Raw genomic sequence first — 15,918 nt, 5'->3', positions numbered from 1 at the left:
AGTTTGCAAAGCACTTTATAAATATTATTTCATTTGATCCTCACAACAACTCTGTGAGGTAGGTGCTATTATTATACCCATTTTACAGATGAGGAAACAGGTTGGAAAAGGTTAAGTGATTTGCCCAGGTTCACACAGCTAGTAAGTATCTGAGACAAGATCTGAACTCATGTCTTCCTGACTCCTGCACTTTGCTCAGCGTACAAGACCCCAAGGATGTGGTCTCGAAGCTCCCTCTCAACTATAACTCTTATGATACCCTGACAATAATTTCCATCTTTCTCATACTTATGCTTAACCAAGGTCCTAATGCTTAACCAAGAGATAGATTGGGGTCTTTTGTAAGGGTTTCCATGTTGTAGGAAAGTAGAGGGCGTGTACCCAGGAACTACAAAGAGAATCCAGAGTTTCCTTCTGGCTCCCAAGAGAAGAAGGATTTAGGAACTGGAAAATCTTCCACCCAATGCCTTGTGTTCACCCAAAGATGATGAAAAGAATCAGGAGCTTTATCCCCTTTGAGCCATTGGTACCCCAGCCCCAGCTCTATACATTGTATTCTCAGAGATCACCCTGGTCCTCATCTGTAAAATGGCAGATTTAGAATAGATCGTCTCTAAAGCCCCTTCCCTCTCTATGTTTCCAGGAGACACCTGACTTCAAGGTGATGGGTTTTTTTTGGCCATAGTGACTCTGGAACACTCGATTGAAAATGAACTCTTGATTTGGAGTCACAGGATCAGGGTTCAAATTTCACATCTATCATCTGCCACCTGTGGTCTTGAGTCAGTCATTAAACCTAAATCTCTAAAATGATGAGGTTGGGCCAGATGACCTCTGAGTTCCATCCAGTTCTAGATTCACTATCCAATGACCTACAAAGACCTAGAGAGAGGGCAATCTGCATTGGTAAAGGGAGAACCCATGCTTATGGAGCCACAGATCCTTAGAGAATTGAGGACGCAGAGTTATAGATAGATAATCTACTATATATATATATAATATATGCACATATAATAAATGCTTACATAATATACGCAGGTATAACATGTTGTGCATATTATATATATATACATTTACCATATACAGATTATATACATATATTGAAGCATACATGTGTGAAGACATATAGACATATGTGCACGTTTGTGTGTGTATGTCTATATATGTTTGAACATGGACCAAGTAAAGATGTTATGGATGGAAGTATCTCTTTAGATCCATCGATCTGGAAACAAAGTCAATTTTCTTCTTCATTGGGCCAATAACTCACCATTTTGTTTGTACTTTGAAAGATGCCAGTGGCCCTCTAGCCTTCGTACGGAGCTTCTCCGGGTAGTAAATCTTTACCAATTGATAGAACACTTGGCTATCGAGCACGTTACCAGAGTTTCCACTAAACTTCCCAGTCAAAAAAGGGTTCCTGCAATAGGTGAAACAAACAACCATTTGAACACTCAGTCACGGCACTGCCGTAATGAAGCCAGCCGCTTTTTAAAAATGTAGGATGTTTTTACACGATGACTTAAGATGTTTTTCCCTCATTAAGAAGAATGATATGAGGTGATTGTGTGTTTTGTTTGTATAAAAGAAGAGGAAGGGACCTGAACCCCCTGAAACTGCAAATGTATTTTCTAAGACGCTGCATATTTATTAGCCCATCTGCTACCACAGCATTAAAAGAGGAGAATCTTACTACAAGCAATTTATTCACGGCTATAGTTTTACCACCTGATGTGCAAAGGAATGCCACTTACTAAGCATTTATTATTGTGCTGAGTATTTTCAATTAAACATGTAAAGATTAAGAAAGACCATTAGTTAAATGCAACGTTGCTGGTCAGACCTGGCCTTGTTTTTATTTAGGGTGATGGATTTCACCTTTGGGCTGATCCCTTGGGCAAATTGCTGACATGGTCTTCAGAGACTTATTTTGATGAATCAGTCAATAAACATTTTTTGTTGTTATATCATTTTTCAATCATGTCCAACTCTCCAGAGCCCATTTGAAGTTTTCTTGGCAAGGATACTGGGGTGGTTTGCCATTTCCTTCTCCTGCTCATTTTACAGATGAGGAAACTGAGGCACACAGGGCTAAGTGACTTACCCAGGGTCACATAGCCAGTAAGTGTCTGAGGCCAGATTTGAACTCCTGAAGATGAGTCTTCCTGACTTCATACCCATCACTCTATCTACAGGGCCACCTAGCTGCCCTCAGTAAGCATTTAAGCACCTGTTGTGTGGTAGGCATTGTGCTAGGTGCTGATTTGACTCTTTAGAAGCCAGATGATGAAAATATGTAGCCAGACAAATGCTCTGAAAACTGAAAGTCTAAATATTTGAAAAGTGAATTGGAATGAAATTCTTTGGGTGGTAACGGTGGCTGCATTGTGTTTACTCTGAATTCTATCATGCCACAAGCTGAAATTATTTCAATCTCGGCAAAACTCGAGCTTTGTGTGTACCAACAGACCCTAAAATACAGATTTTGAAAGATATGAGGCAAAAGTTACCTCTTGCCACCATAATTACCCCATATCTTGGTTTTTTTTTTGGTCATACTTTTATATGTGTATATAATGAAATGAAAGTCCCTTGATGACAGGGATTGTTTCACTTTTATCTTTGTGTGCCTAGTGCTGGGCCCACAATCGTTGCTTAACAAATACTTGTTGATTTATTTAGAATTGCACTTGTCTCCCCAAAATGAAGGTCAATTCCTTGAGTTCCAGAGGACAGCTAGGTGGCACAGTGATTGGACCACCAGCCCTGGACTCAGGAGGACCTGAGTTCAAATCTGGCCTCAGACACTTGACACTTACAAGCTGTGTGACCCTGGGCAAGTCACTTCACCCCATTGCCTAGCAAAAAATAAAAAAAAATTTAAAAATATTGGTTGATTGATTGGCTGGTATATATGTAAATGTCATCTACCCTAATAGAAGTAAGCTCCTTGAGGGCAGGGACTGTATGGTCCTTGTCTCCGTATGCCCAGTGCCCAGAAGGGCTTTCTGCTTGATTCTTTGCCTTCCCACTTGATTAAAGATAAGAAAACCACATGTTCTAGCACACCCCTTTCTAGTGGCCTAGAGGATGCCTGTTAAGCAACCTTCCCACTTCCCCAACTGACAGAAACGTAATAGTGCAGTTGTGGGCACCTGACGAAGCCTTCAAATCACTCCCTAATCAGTTTCTTTACTTAGCCCATCACTTCCAGAGTGACAGGTAAGCAAAAACAATCAGATTATAATCACCAAGGGCAGCCTGAATGCTCTCAGTGCCTGGAGACAGTAGGACATGAGAAACATTACATAGGATTAAGGCAGCACGAAACCCTTATACATAATCTCATGAGCCCCCCTTGTGGCCCTAGAATTTGTCTTTTCATTTTTCCTTGATAAGGCGAGACCCACAAAGAGTCCAATAAAAGTGGTCAAAATTAGATTCAGAGGCCCATAGAAATAGACCTGGAAGAGATCTTTGAGGCCCAACCCACCCATTTTACAGAAGAAACTGAAGCCCAAGGAGGTTCAATGTGTTGCCCAAGGTAACAGAGGTAGTCAGAGGTGAGATTTGAACCCCAGACCTCTGTCTCCAAAACCAGTCCTCTCACCATACTTGGTTTGTTCTCTAAAAGCTAATTATAGCCCCAAAATGAATCAAAATTTACCAGGGAGAAATTAAGAAGATAATATACAAGATCTATTTAAGGAAAATTATCCCTGCATCTGGCACCTATGCAAAACAGGCTGAATCCCCAGACATTGTTACCTATAGACCCTGAAGAGTTGTGAGGGCTGCTCCAAGGAAGGAGGGTGGCAGCCAAGCAGCAGTACCACAGACGTAGAGCTAGAAGCAACCTCCGAAGCCATCCAGTTGGATGCTCCCATTTTACAGGTAAAGAAACTGAGGCCCAGAAGTAGAAAAGATCTTGGCTGATGTATCTGCCTCCTGCTAAGTTTGAGGAGAACACAGGGTTAATTGTGCACAGTACTAGTGCTTCCCAGGGAGATTCATAGGGGAGATAGATGGGGACGATTTGGAAATGAATGCCAGGATGGGTCAATACCTGATTCCTTGGCATTGCCTGTTACTCTATTCCATTCAATGCCTTTGCTTTGAATTTGGCATCATGAGTCTTGATTTAGTAAAAGAATCCCCAATGAGGGCCCAAAAGCAGTATGGTTAGGTAGTAAAGAAACCTAATAATACTAGGTATAAGGGGGGCTAAGTGAGAAAAGAAAACACTGTAAATGGGTCCTGGGCAGCCACATTTGTAACCTAAAAATTATGATGAAATTTTGTAAACTGAATCTGAATGATGTAGAAATAAGTGGAGAAGCCATGTTCTCTTCCTTGAATGGATTAAGGCCCAAGTCACACACTCTCCCATGATGCTGAAAGGAACATTTAAGGCCATTGAGTGTGATCCCCCATTTTACAGATGCAGAAACTGAGGCACAGAGAAGTTAAGTGAATTGCCCAGGGTCACACAGCTAGTCAGTGACTAAGGCAGGATTTAAACTCAGATTTTCCTGACTCCAAGACCAGCCTTCTACTCACTGCGCCATCTTGCTGACTCTTGAGGAAGAAATAGTCCTCCCTTAGTACCCCTCTTATAGTCTCTATGATCAAGACCCTGAAGCGCCCAATTTCGGGGACACCAATAAGCTTTGACAGAACAGGCAGTCCTAGATACTGCTCTGTCCCCTTCCACCTCCATCCCTCCATATGAGTGAGCTGCACGGTGCGTTGCCCATAATAAATGTTTGTTGTTGAATGAATAGACCTATAAATTGTCTGCATCTTCATCTCACACAGTTACCCCACTGGTTTGCTTTTACAGTGTGTCCTACGCTACGTTAGTATAAAAAAAAGTCTAAATATATATTTCAATGTAAAGTATGCTGCCTAATATTACCACGTGCACTAATTAAGTTGAATGTAATAGGCAGAACACTGACAGTGTTAAACTTAATGACCCATCGCTTAAGTAGGGAAGACATTTGTAGTGAAATTGATCGTTCAAGTCATCACGTGGAGTGGTATGAACACTGCAGAGTAGATTGTTCCAGAATGCCCTGAAGCACCATCTTTGAAATTCTAATAGTGGGCAAATGGCAACACTATCCTTTATGTAATTAATTGTTCACAAGAAAATTTCTTCCACTCATAGACTATATGAGTGTCACAGGGTCAAACTAAAAATGATTATGTCTAATAGGCTCCCAAATCTATTTTAGTTACTTTCAGAGTCCAAAAATTATTGGGCCGCCAAGGAGGGCTTTCTAGTCAAAAGAAACCATACACACACACACACACACACACACACACACACACATACATACATGCACACATATAAATATACCCACATATAAACATACATATATATACATATATGTGTGTATAGGTATATACATGTATGTGTATACATGTGTATGTGTGTATATGCATGTATATTGTGACTGTATTATACATGTGTGCATGCATGTATTATATACACATGTGTGTGCATTGTGTATTATGAGTATGTATATGTGTGACTGTATGTACATGTATATGTATGTGTATATGTATATACATACATATATAGATACTATTTTTTGAAAAACAGGTGATGAAACACCTCCTCTCTGTAAAGAGGTGGGAGACTTTGGGTATGGAATGTTGCATACTCTGGCAGATGGAATCACTGGTTTTTGATTTTGGTTTTGATTAGTGGTTGTTCTTTGTTACAAGTGAGAGCTTAGTTGGATAGAATAGATCAATGAGTGATTGTGATGTATTTTTTAAAACACCAAAAGATTTCTTAGCTGACTCTCAGCAAGAGATAAACCCTTTGAAAGCAAGGAGTGGATTTCCCTTGGAACCACCAAGCCCCCAAAAGTAACCCCAGAAAGAAGATTTGAAAGAGACCAAGTCTACCAAGTTTGATCGTCAGTTATTTCACCACTGTTCATTCTTTAAGATAAAACTATTTCTCTATTAGATTAATGAAGAATCCTACTTACTTTTCTTTGAAAAATATAACTTAAAAGATTCTTGACCTCATCAATATGGTTATTCCCCCACACAATGCAGATTGCAGTCTATCATTTCCCATCCAGCTTATACATCTCTTGCCCGTGTTCTCCCTTACATTGGCCATAGGAGTCCACCCAAGCATTGGAAGCCTTCCTCTGGTTCTTTTGACTTATCAAAGACACCGATGGAATGCACATGCAGTCCAACTGTTATCTCTCCCTCTTCTTCCCTCCCTTCTGATCATACTTTGTTTTTCTTTTTATGAGATCCATTACAGAGACAACCGGGGGGGGGGGTGCAAGAATAGAATATTGGGCTCAGAGTCAGGGAGACCTGCATCCAAAACCCCTTCAGACACTTACTAGCTGTGTGACTCTGGGCAGGTCACCTCGACCTGCTTCAGTTTCTTCATCTGTTGTTATTGTCATTCAGTCGTTTCAGTCATGTCTGACTCTTCATGACCTCATTTCAGTTTTTCTTGGCAAAGATACTGGAGTGGTTTGCCATTTCTTTCCTCTGCAAAATGGGGAGAATAATAACACCTACTTCACAGGGCTGTTATGAGAATCCAGTGAGATAGCCTATGTAAAATGCCTTGCAAACCTCTAAGCTCTCCAAAAATGAGAACTGTTCTGAGTAGTATCACACCACTTCTGCTTAGTAATTTCCTGATGACGAGGGGTTGGAGCCTGCTCATATCGTGGTTCTCAATTACACTTTGGGTGATTCTCAGCATCCACCCTTCAGGTCCTTAGTGTTCCCATCACTCACAGACATGAAACAACAGCAGACAAATATTGAATATGTTTAAATAAATAAATAAAATGAAACAAAAAGATGGGCCTTGGGTTCAAGGAGAAACTTGGCATAATTAAAGGGACTTCACAGTTTCCTGACAGTAATCCCCCCTGCTCTCCTCTTTCTGTTCAATTCAGGGCCCCATTGAACAGTTAGAAATTTTGGAAGACTGTCCATAGTAGGGGACATCTGAAATAAAGCCTAAAAGAAGCTAATGAATCAGGGATCACATTGTTTTCCAGGTTCACCATTTACCCTACATAGCAGTCACTCATGAGAGCCATATCAGGGAGGTTTTTTTTTTTAAGTCCCTTCATAAGTAAGGGTGCATAGGGCTTCAGGAGAAAGAATGTCTCCAAATGACCAGAAGGTCAGCCCCACCTGGGTAGGCCTTATCGGCAAAACTCTCCCACTTCCTTCCCCATTGCCCTCCCCTCCAGGATGTCTCTCACTTTGCTTTATGACTGTTGACGCTATGTCTTTCTGGAGCCATGATTTCCGACCTGCCAGTTCTCTGACTTGGTTCTCTGACCTCCAGGCCACTACATCAGCCCATTTGTTCCTAGACATTATCCATACCCCAACCCCTGTGGCTGTGAATTCCACAAGTGGCCTGGGGTTGCCAAAAGAAATAATCTGTCAAGTCCAAGAGGTGAACACGGGGCATCTCTTCTCTGAGGCAACAGACAATCCATCACTGAGCTACAAATGGGATGAACATTTGTTCACTTATAATTCCATGAGCCAGTTAATTTTCTTTTCATGCTTGGTTTGTAGATATAAGCCTAAGCCAAAGCAATATTGTGTGTGTGTGTGTGTGTGTGTGTGTGTGTGTGTGTGTGTGTTTTGAGGGAATGAAAACTAGGGAGACTGAAATTCAGGGAACAAATATGCCGTGTGCAATGGCATGACAGTTCATAGAAAATTAAATAAATTCAATTCAATTCAACAGGCATAACCACCTACTATGTACCAGGTTCTGCGCTAGGCACTGGGTATATAAAGTCAAAAAGTAACAGTCCCTAGCCTCAAAGAGCTTACATTTTATTGGGGTAGAAACTATGCACTTAAGAATGCACAAAGTATGCATAAAAGTTACAATTAGGTGGGAGGGGGGGGCTCAGCCATTCAGTCACCCTGTGGAAGAACATGGCAGCCTGCTTCATGATGACCTATGGTGGGGAGGGAAGGGCTGTGCAGCAGATACAGACTTTCTGTAACCAGTGCTGGTCTGCTCACTGTGTACTGAAGAGATGGACGGTTGACTGGCTATGCTGCTGGAACCAGAATTCTTGCCAAAGTACTACCTGGCCAAAGGCGGGGCTCATCCTCATTCTTGCCTGGGTGTATTCTACTTAAGAGGGAAGGATTATCAAAAACCTCCAATGACAGAGCACTCAGCCCTTTATCTCCCTCCATGGGGTACACAACATGGCCTGTGAGCACATGCTCCTGCAGCTTTTTCTGTCTCCGTGATCTATTCTTTCTTATGTTTGCTAGGTAAGGGAGTATTGAGTATAGCTATGGTCTTGTGACCTTCAGAAGGGCAGAATGGTAATCAACCCTCTAGAGGTCAGGGAACCAGCTTCCATTTTGGATTTTGAGGCAAGGACCAAGGAGCAAAGAAGGAACTTTAGTCAGATCGGTGAAAATGTATTAAATGCCTCCTTTGTGCCAGGCTCTAAGCACTGAGGATAGAAATACAGAAAAGGGATAGCCCCTCCCTTCAAGGAGCTTACAATACAATGGAGGAAGACAAAACACAAAAGAAAGCTGGAAAACCAGGAGAGGATGTGTGGTGGAGAAGCGAAGAAGTCCAAAGTAAGTGCAGCAGAACCTACCTCAACAACAAGACCCTGCACTTCCAGTTTTCCATTTCAGGGTTTTATGAACTGTGGTCTTTATAGCCCTAAGGCAGCATAGAAACCTCCTAAGACTAACTAGATTATTATTGTTATTATTATTATTGGTATTATCAGTTATTATTACAACTGAGATGAACTTTAGGAGTTTCCCTGAAATGATCGAATTTCTTCACATTTGAATTTTGTGCAAAAATATTGTTTATAGAGCCAATTTCCTTTGCTTCATCTGCCTTCAAATCATATTCTCATCTTCTGCCTGCAGTGATGCATTTTATTCCCAAGTGACATCTAACTACCCTGACAGAAACAAACAGTACAAATGTTGCAACTGATAAATAATAACAATCGCTGCTCACATTTATAGAGTGAATGAAGGTTTGCAAAGCATTTTACATCCACTATCTCTCTTGGTCTTCATAACAATCTTCTGAGCCTCAGTTTTCTTTTCTATATGTTGAGAGAGGAGCAGTTTTGTCCCTATCAGAAATGGGGAATAGAAGGTGACTCCCTCCACACTTAGCCTCCCTAGTCTAAGTGAAACTCCCAAGTGATGTAAATGGACCTAGTTAGAAAACAGAGTCATGGTGGTAGTTGAAAGAAATTTTCTTACTATAATATAAAAAGGAGAGAGAGACAGAGACAGAGAGACAGACAGAGAGAGACAGAGAGACAGACAGAGAGAGAGACAGAGATGGATAGAGACAGAGTTATAGGAGCAGGAGCCAAAGGTAGAAACAAAGGAATTTAAAAAACAGGTTTAATCTAAGCCTGAATGCTTCTCTTGACTTTTGTTGCTGGCTGGTTTCACATGTGGGTCTGACTCTTGAAAAGAGCTAAAATAACCCTTAGCCTAGAGCTTAAAGAGTGCAAATCACCTCACTCTAGGGGAAAGGCTATGTTAAATCTACAATATGGTTGAAGACCAGCAGATGACAGCAGAAAGCCAGTCAATCAATACACATTTATTAAGTACCTACTATGCACCAGACACTGTTCTAAGCCCTGGCATTACAGCAAGAGGCAAAAGATAGTCCTTGACCTCCAGGAGCTCATAATCTGATGGGAGAGACAAATAGATGCAAACAAGCTGTATACAGGATACATAGGAATTAATTAAAAGAAGGGTTAAGAAAGGCTTCCTGTAGAAGATGAGAGTTTAGGTGGTATTTGAAGGAAGCCAGGAAATAGAGATGAGAAAGGAGACCTTACCTGGCATGGGGAGAGCCAGTGAAAGTGCCTGGAGCCAGAGTTTCTTCTTCATAGAACATCCAGGAAACCGGTGTCACTGAATTGAAGTGTTGGGGTATAAGGTGTAAGAAGAATGGAAAGGAAGGGGAGGCTAAGTTATAAAGGGCTACGAAGCCAAACAACGAATTTTGTTTGTTCCTGGAGGCAATCGGGAGCATTTGTTAAGTCAGGGAGTGACGTGGTCAGCCACAAACTTTAGGAAAATCACTTTAGTGGCTGAATGGAGAATGGATTGGACTGGGGAGAAGACTTAAAGCAGACAGACCCACGGCAGTTATGATATAGTCTAGGCATGAAGTGATGAGGGTCTCCACCAGGGTAGGGGTAGTGTTAGAGGAGATAAGAGGATAAATTTGAGAGATGCAAAGGTGAAATCAAAAGGCTTTGGTAGATTGGAAGAGAGAATGAGGGGTCAAGGATGACACCTAGGTTGTGGGCTTAGGTGATTGGGAGGATAGTGGTTCCAGTAATAGGTAAGTTTGGAATGAGGGAGACTCTAAGGGGAAAGGTGATAAGTTCTGTTTTGGACATGTTGAGTTTAAGCTCGGAGGACTTGAATGGATGAGTTCTGCAGAAACCCTGACCTATAATAATACCTATATTAGCACCACGGAGGATCATTCGGTGGGAACATTGCAGAATAAATGGCTCAATAGTTGATTCATAACCACCTTGTTGCACAGCAACCCATAAGCCAATAACATCAGCAGATCAGCAAATAACATCAGCCTTCTAGAGAAAAATGCACAAGTGGAGAAACCAGCAGCTGGCTGTGCCCGTAATGAAAGGTGTTCCAGCTGGGGTGCAGTTCTAGGAGAATGAGCTTATCTATGTTTCCTTCTCATGTAGCCTCTCTTATTCATATTCTCCGAGTGTGCCCTCTTCCGAGTGTGCCCTCGTCCATGTGTGCCCACATAAGTTTCTCATGAATGGGGATCTGTGAAAGAAAGTTCACCTCCGAGTGTATGAGGAGAGATTTCCTTGTCATTTATTCGGTCATATTGTTTAATTAATTGATTAGTTTTGTACTGGTGTGTCTTCTGGTTGGTCTGGTCAAAGAAGCACCGCTGGGGGCTTCTAGATTCGCATAGATGCTAAATGAAAGCATACCTTGAACTTGGGATAAATTTTATGGGGCAAACAGTAGAGGGGGAGAGTATAGGCTACATAAAAAATTAGGATAATAGGACTACTCCGCCTGGTTTTTGTGAGTTACACGCTTTGAAAACTTCAAAGGGCTATTTAAATGTGAATTATCATTCTGGAACAAAAGGGTAATCTCCCAGTTTTGCCCGTCATAATAAATAAAGTATTGCCCTTTCCATACCACCGAAATGGATGGGGGACCTGATTAAGACACTAACGGGCCTGTTTTTCAGAAGCTGGTGCAGCTGACAGAAGAACAGGGCCAAACCAGGCATTTTGTATTCCACGCCGTTAGACCCAATTTCTTAATTCGAGCAGGTTCGTGCTTGGCAAGGCAACCGGAGCCTCTAGCCGCCGCTCCAGAACACCGGAAACAAATTGCTCTCTCTTTTCCTCGCCCACAGACCTCCAAGAACTCCACGGGAGCAGGATGGTCACCCCAGAAGGCTGAATTTTAGTCCTCGGTAATGAACAGACAATCAAAGCGATGTTTCCCTTAAACCTTGCCCTGTGAATGATGTTCACGCACGCTCAGTATCTCTGCTGCCAGCCTCACTTTGTAAGCTGAGAGAATGATGACCCAGACTGAACGGAGACCATTTTATTTCCCTGTTATCACTGTCCTCTTACATCTCACAGCCTGCAAACCCCGTGCGTGTTCCTTCTGTGCCCCTAGCACTAAAAACTCTTCTCTGTGAGAGTTAAATGTCTACTATGCAGTGCCTTATAAACCATAAAATAGACGATCTGACAAGGTCCTTTTGCATGGCACTATTCGGCAGGAAATCTTCAGGCAGTAATTCAATCCCAGGTCCCTTCTCCTATTGAAACAGGCGAATGACACCACCCGGAACCCTGGGCTCAATTATAACCTTGTATTTATCGCAGGGCATTTTTGTCTATGGGTAATGGATTTTATTTCGCCCAAAATGAGCTTGATAGCTTCTGAGGAGACACCATCATGCTTAATGATGGTTTTGTTTGCCTTGGAAAATATGAGACATCACAGTGCAGTGACGATGGCTGTTAACTCTGGATTTATTCCAAGGTTAATGGATTATTATTACACCGTGGAAAATTATTTTCCAATAAATGTGGAATTTCTTCCTCCCCCCCCCAGAATGTTCCCCCTTTCTTGACCACACGTTCACTTTTTATACTCCCGCACAAAGGACATTAAAATCCCGAATAAATGAGCTGATAAAGACTTCTGAGTTTTCTTCACTGTTTCTGAAAAAAGAATTTTTTGTGTGTCTCCCAGTGTAAATAATTAAGAGATGCAGAGAAAAGGAACTGTATGAAGTCATTTGGAAACATGTCAGGATAGCTTTCCCTCAGAGAAGCTTCTTGAAAACTATTATGAGCAGCTGTGGGGTTCACATGTTACAGAAATTGGCAGTCCAGAAAAAAAATTCTCAGGTCCAACCTGATGGACCAGAACCGCTCTGCTGTTTCCCTGGGCTCTGAAGGAAATCCTTTTTAATTCATGGATTATTTACCATAATGGCCTGGAATAATTCTGCCAGGACTAATCTGACTGCTCCGGAAGGTCACAAAACCACCTGCCCAAGAGTTCCGGTAAACTGGTAGCCATCAGTCCTTCACTGGCAAGGATTTCTAAAGGGGGTTCAAGAAAGGCTACATCCCCCTCTTCTTCCTCCATCTTTTCTCTATTCCACTTCCCCAGAATGAATACCGTGACACCTCACTGACCTTCAGAGAGCTCCTACGGGCTCTCTGGTTACCTCTAAAAGACATGCCTTCTCATTATCCTCTCTGCTTGGCATCTGAAGCCACCTTGCTTTGAAGGTCATTCTCGCAAATGGAAAAAAAGGAAACCCAAGCCAATCCAGCATGTCTAATCTATACATCCTGCTTCTTATAATGATCTCAATGGATATCGAAATAATGGATTGTGGGATAGGAGCTTTAAAACTAGAAGGAAGCTTAGAGATTATCCAGTTCCATTTTTTCCTTTTACAGAGAAGGAAAATGAGGCCCAGAGAAAGGTGATTCGCCCAAGATGACAAGGTATATTATATATAAATAGCAGAGCAAGGTTTTCTGACCCCAAATCTTACATTCTTTCCACTTAATCTGGGGTTTTAAAACTGAGATCCCTAGAACCCCAAGAAGTCTGTAAAGGTGAGAAAAAATACATCTTTTTTCACTAATCTTTGGTTTCCTTCATATTTTATTTTATTTTATTCAATGAAAAACATAATTTTGAGAAAGGGTCCATAGGCTGCCCAAGGTATCCATGACACAAAAAGTTAAAGAAACTGCCTCTCTCTGGCCTCTCTCCTGTCTCTGGCAGCCAATTTAGGGTGCTTCTCACCTGAAAATTCAGTAGCAAATTCAATGCAGCAAGTATTTGTAAAGTCCCTGCTTTATCCAGGGCACAGTGTTAAGCACCAAGGGCACAGTGACCAAAATATTGTGGTCCCTCCCCTCAGGGACAAGAATGAGCTTGGTACAAAGAAAATTAAGAAGAAAGAGAACCTTCTCCAACCATTCCTGGCTTTGAGTCACCCAGTTCAACCACTTCCTGGCCATAGACACTTGGGCTACTCACTTAGTCCCATCCAAACTCCAGTTTCTCCTTCTGAATGGTGGGGATAAAAAGTACTTCTACCGATAGGACCATTGGAAATAAAACACTTGGTAAACCATAAAGCATTAGGATGGGCCATTCTTCTCCAGACAAGGTCAATATGTTGAATTTCTATAAAGTTGGAAAGTTGGTGGGTAGTGGTGGTGAGGTAAGGGGAGAAAAGGAGAGAAGGCAGAAGAGAGCCCTAATGAATCATTTTTTAAAAGTATACACAAGAGAGAAAAAGTTCAGAAGAACACGAATAAGCAGGATGGTCTTGTTAAGGATATGGCAACACCTCCTGTCTCCAGGCAGGGTGTCCTGATGTCCTGGGACACAGCATATTTAGGGGCTGTGAGGAGAACCCAAATACCAGCCAGGGCTAAGAAGGGAACCTGAACTTTCTAATCATCTGCCTTTCTCAGTAGAACTTCCTACCTACTAATACTGTTTGTGACTCTTTCCCCAATGGTTGGCATGCTGCCATCCCCTGTGATCTCCCCATCCCTGGGATACGGAATCCCTGATTGCCAAAGAACACACCCCAACACCAACTGACCACCCCCTGCCTCATCCATCTCAGCCACACACAAACATTCCAGATTTATCTGCCCATTTTCCTGTGCTCTCTGGATCTCTTGCTCTATAATGAACAAATTTCCTTTCAGACTTCTTCCTCTCTTTTTTCTCTCATCTCCTGACACTAATTGAGACCTGGCTCCTCTTGTATTACACAGTATCTCAGGTCTTTTTTTCTAGTATTGGTTGTAGTGCCTTCTCTCCTACCACCCAAATCACTAGTTGGGAGGGAATGAATCCGAATACTCATTCCTCCCCCACTGACACTTCCATCTTCTTCCTCTAGTGCCATCACTCACCAATCTTTTCTCCTTTGTGGTTTACTCTATCCAAGTTAATCATCCAGTTGAAATACTGGTAGCCATAATCTATTGACCCCCAGGACATTCTCCCTTCTTTCTCAATGAGTTCAGTGTCTGGCTCATAATCTATGTCCCTTTCCACCTCAATCCCTGCACTCATGCTATGGGACTTCAACATAGATGTTTAAGCTCACTCAAATTCCCTAACTACCCTGTTTCTCAATCTACTCCAATCCCATGATTCACTCCTCTGCTCCATCTTAGCCATACACAAAGATGGATACATCCTTTGATCACCCAAAAGGGTTCCATTTCCATATGTGTTCTTCCAAATTCTTACTTCTAATCATAATCTTTCATCATTCTTCCTTTCCTTATTCCTTGCTATTCCAACCTATCCTTTGTCTTCACTGTGGCTTCTAGTCTCTCCACCCCACACATTTTCTCAGGCTGTGACTCCTGCCTTGGTTATATTCTCATCCCTTTCTTATTCCCTCCCTTTGGTGAAACAGATCAGCTCTACCCCTCCTCCATTCTGGAATCCCTGACTCCCTTGTACCATCACTGTCTCACCAAACCCAACCCTGGCTTATGTCTACCATATACTGTTTTTTTTTAATTATTTTTATTTATTTCATTAAATGTCTCCCAATTACATGTAAGAAAATTAACAATTATTTTTTTTAAAAATTTGAGTTCTAAATTCTCTCCTTGAGAAGGAAAGCAATTTGATTATCAATTATATGTGTGAAGCCATGCAAAACATGTTTTCATATTAGCCATGTTGCAAAATAAAACACAAACAAAATAAAATAATAGAAATAAAAAGAGTAAAAAAAAATATGCTTCAATTTGCATTCAACTCACATACTTAACAGTATGAAGCTGGGTGATGTTACATAACCATACTGACTGGGTCCACTACAAATTAATGCTAACTAATCAAAGCAATCCTTCTATTCTTCCCTAATCATTTCTCTGTCCAGCTCACCACAGGCACTGTTCCAAATCTTCTTTCTTCAAACTCTACAATGGCCCTTCCTCCACCCCTACTCTATTCTGAGAATCTCAATTCTTAATTCACAATTTAAAAAAAAAATACAAACTCCCGAGGCCCTTCAGTTTGAATTTCTGAACCCTAACTTTAAGCCTAACCTTTCTCCCTCATCTCATATCCTTCTAATACCATATCCTCCTCTCTCATCATTCACTCCAATCTGAGATGACCTTTCTCCTTGTCAAGGCCAAACCTTCTCTACATGTACCCTTGGTCCTCATCTCTTCCTTTCTTTGCTGGTAGATTGACCCCACTATCATCCTCCCTCTCTCTCCAATCTCCAATCTCTTATCTATTGATTCCTTCCCT

The sequence above is a fragment of the Vombatus ursinus genome, unplaced genomic scaffold (assembly GCF_900497805.2).
Source record: "Vombatus ursinus unplaced genomic scaffold, bare-nosed wombat genome assembly UNPS02014773.1, whole genome shotgun sequence".
NCBI lineage: Eukaryota > Metazoa > Chordata > Mammalia > Diprotodontia > Vombatidae > Vombatus > Vombatus ursinus.
Note: the sequence above shows the minus strand (reverse complement) of the source record.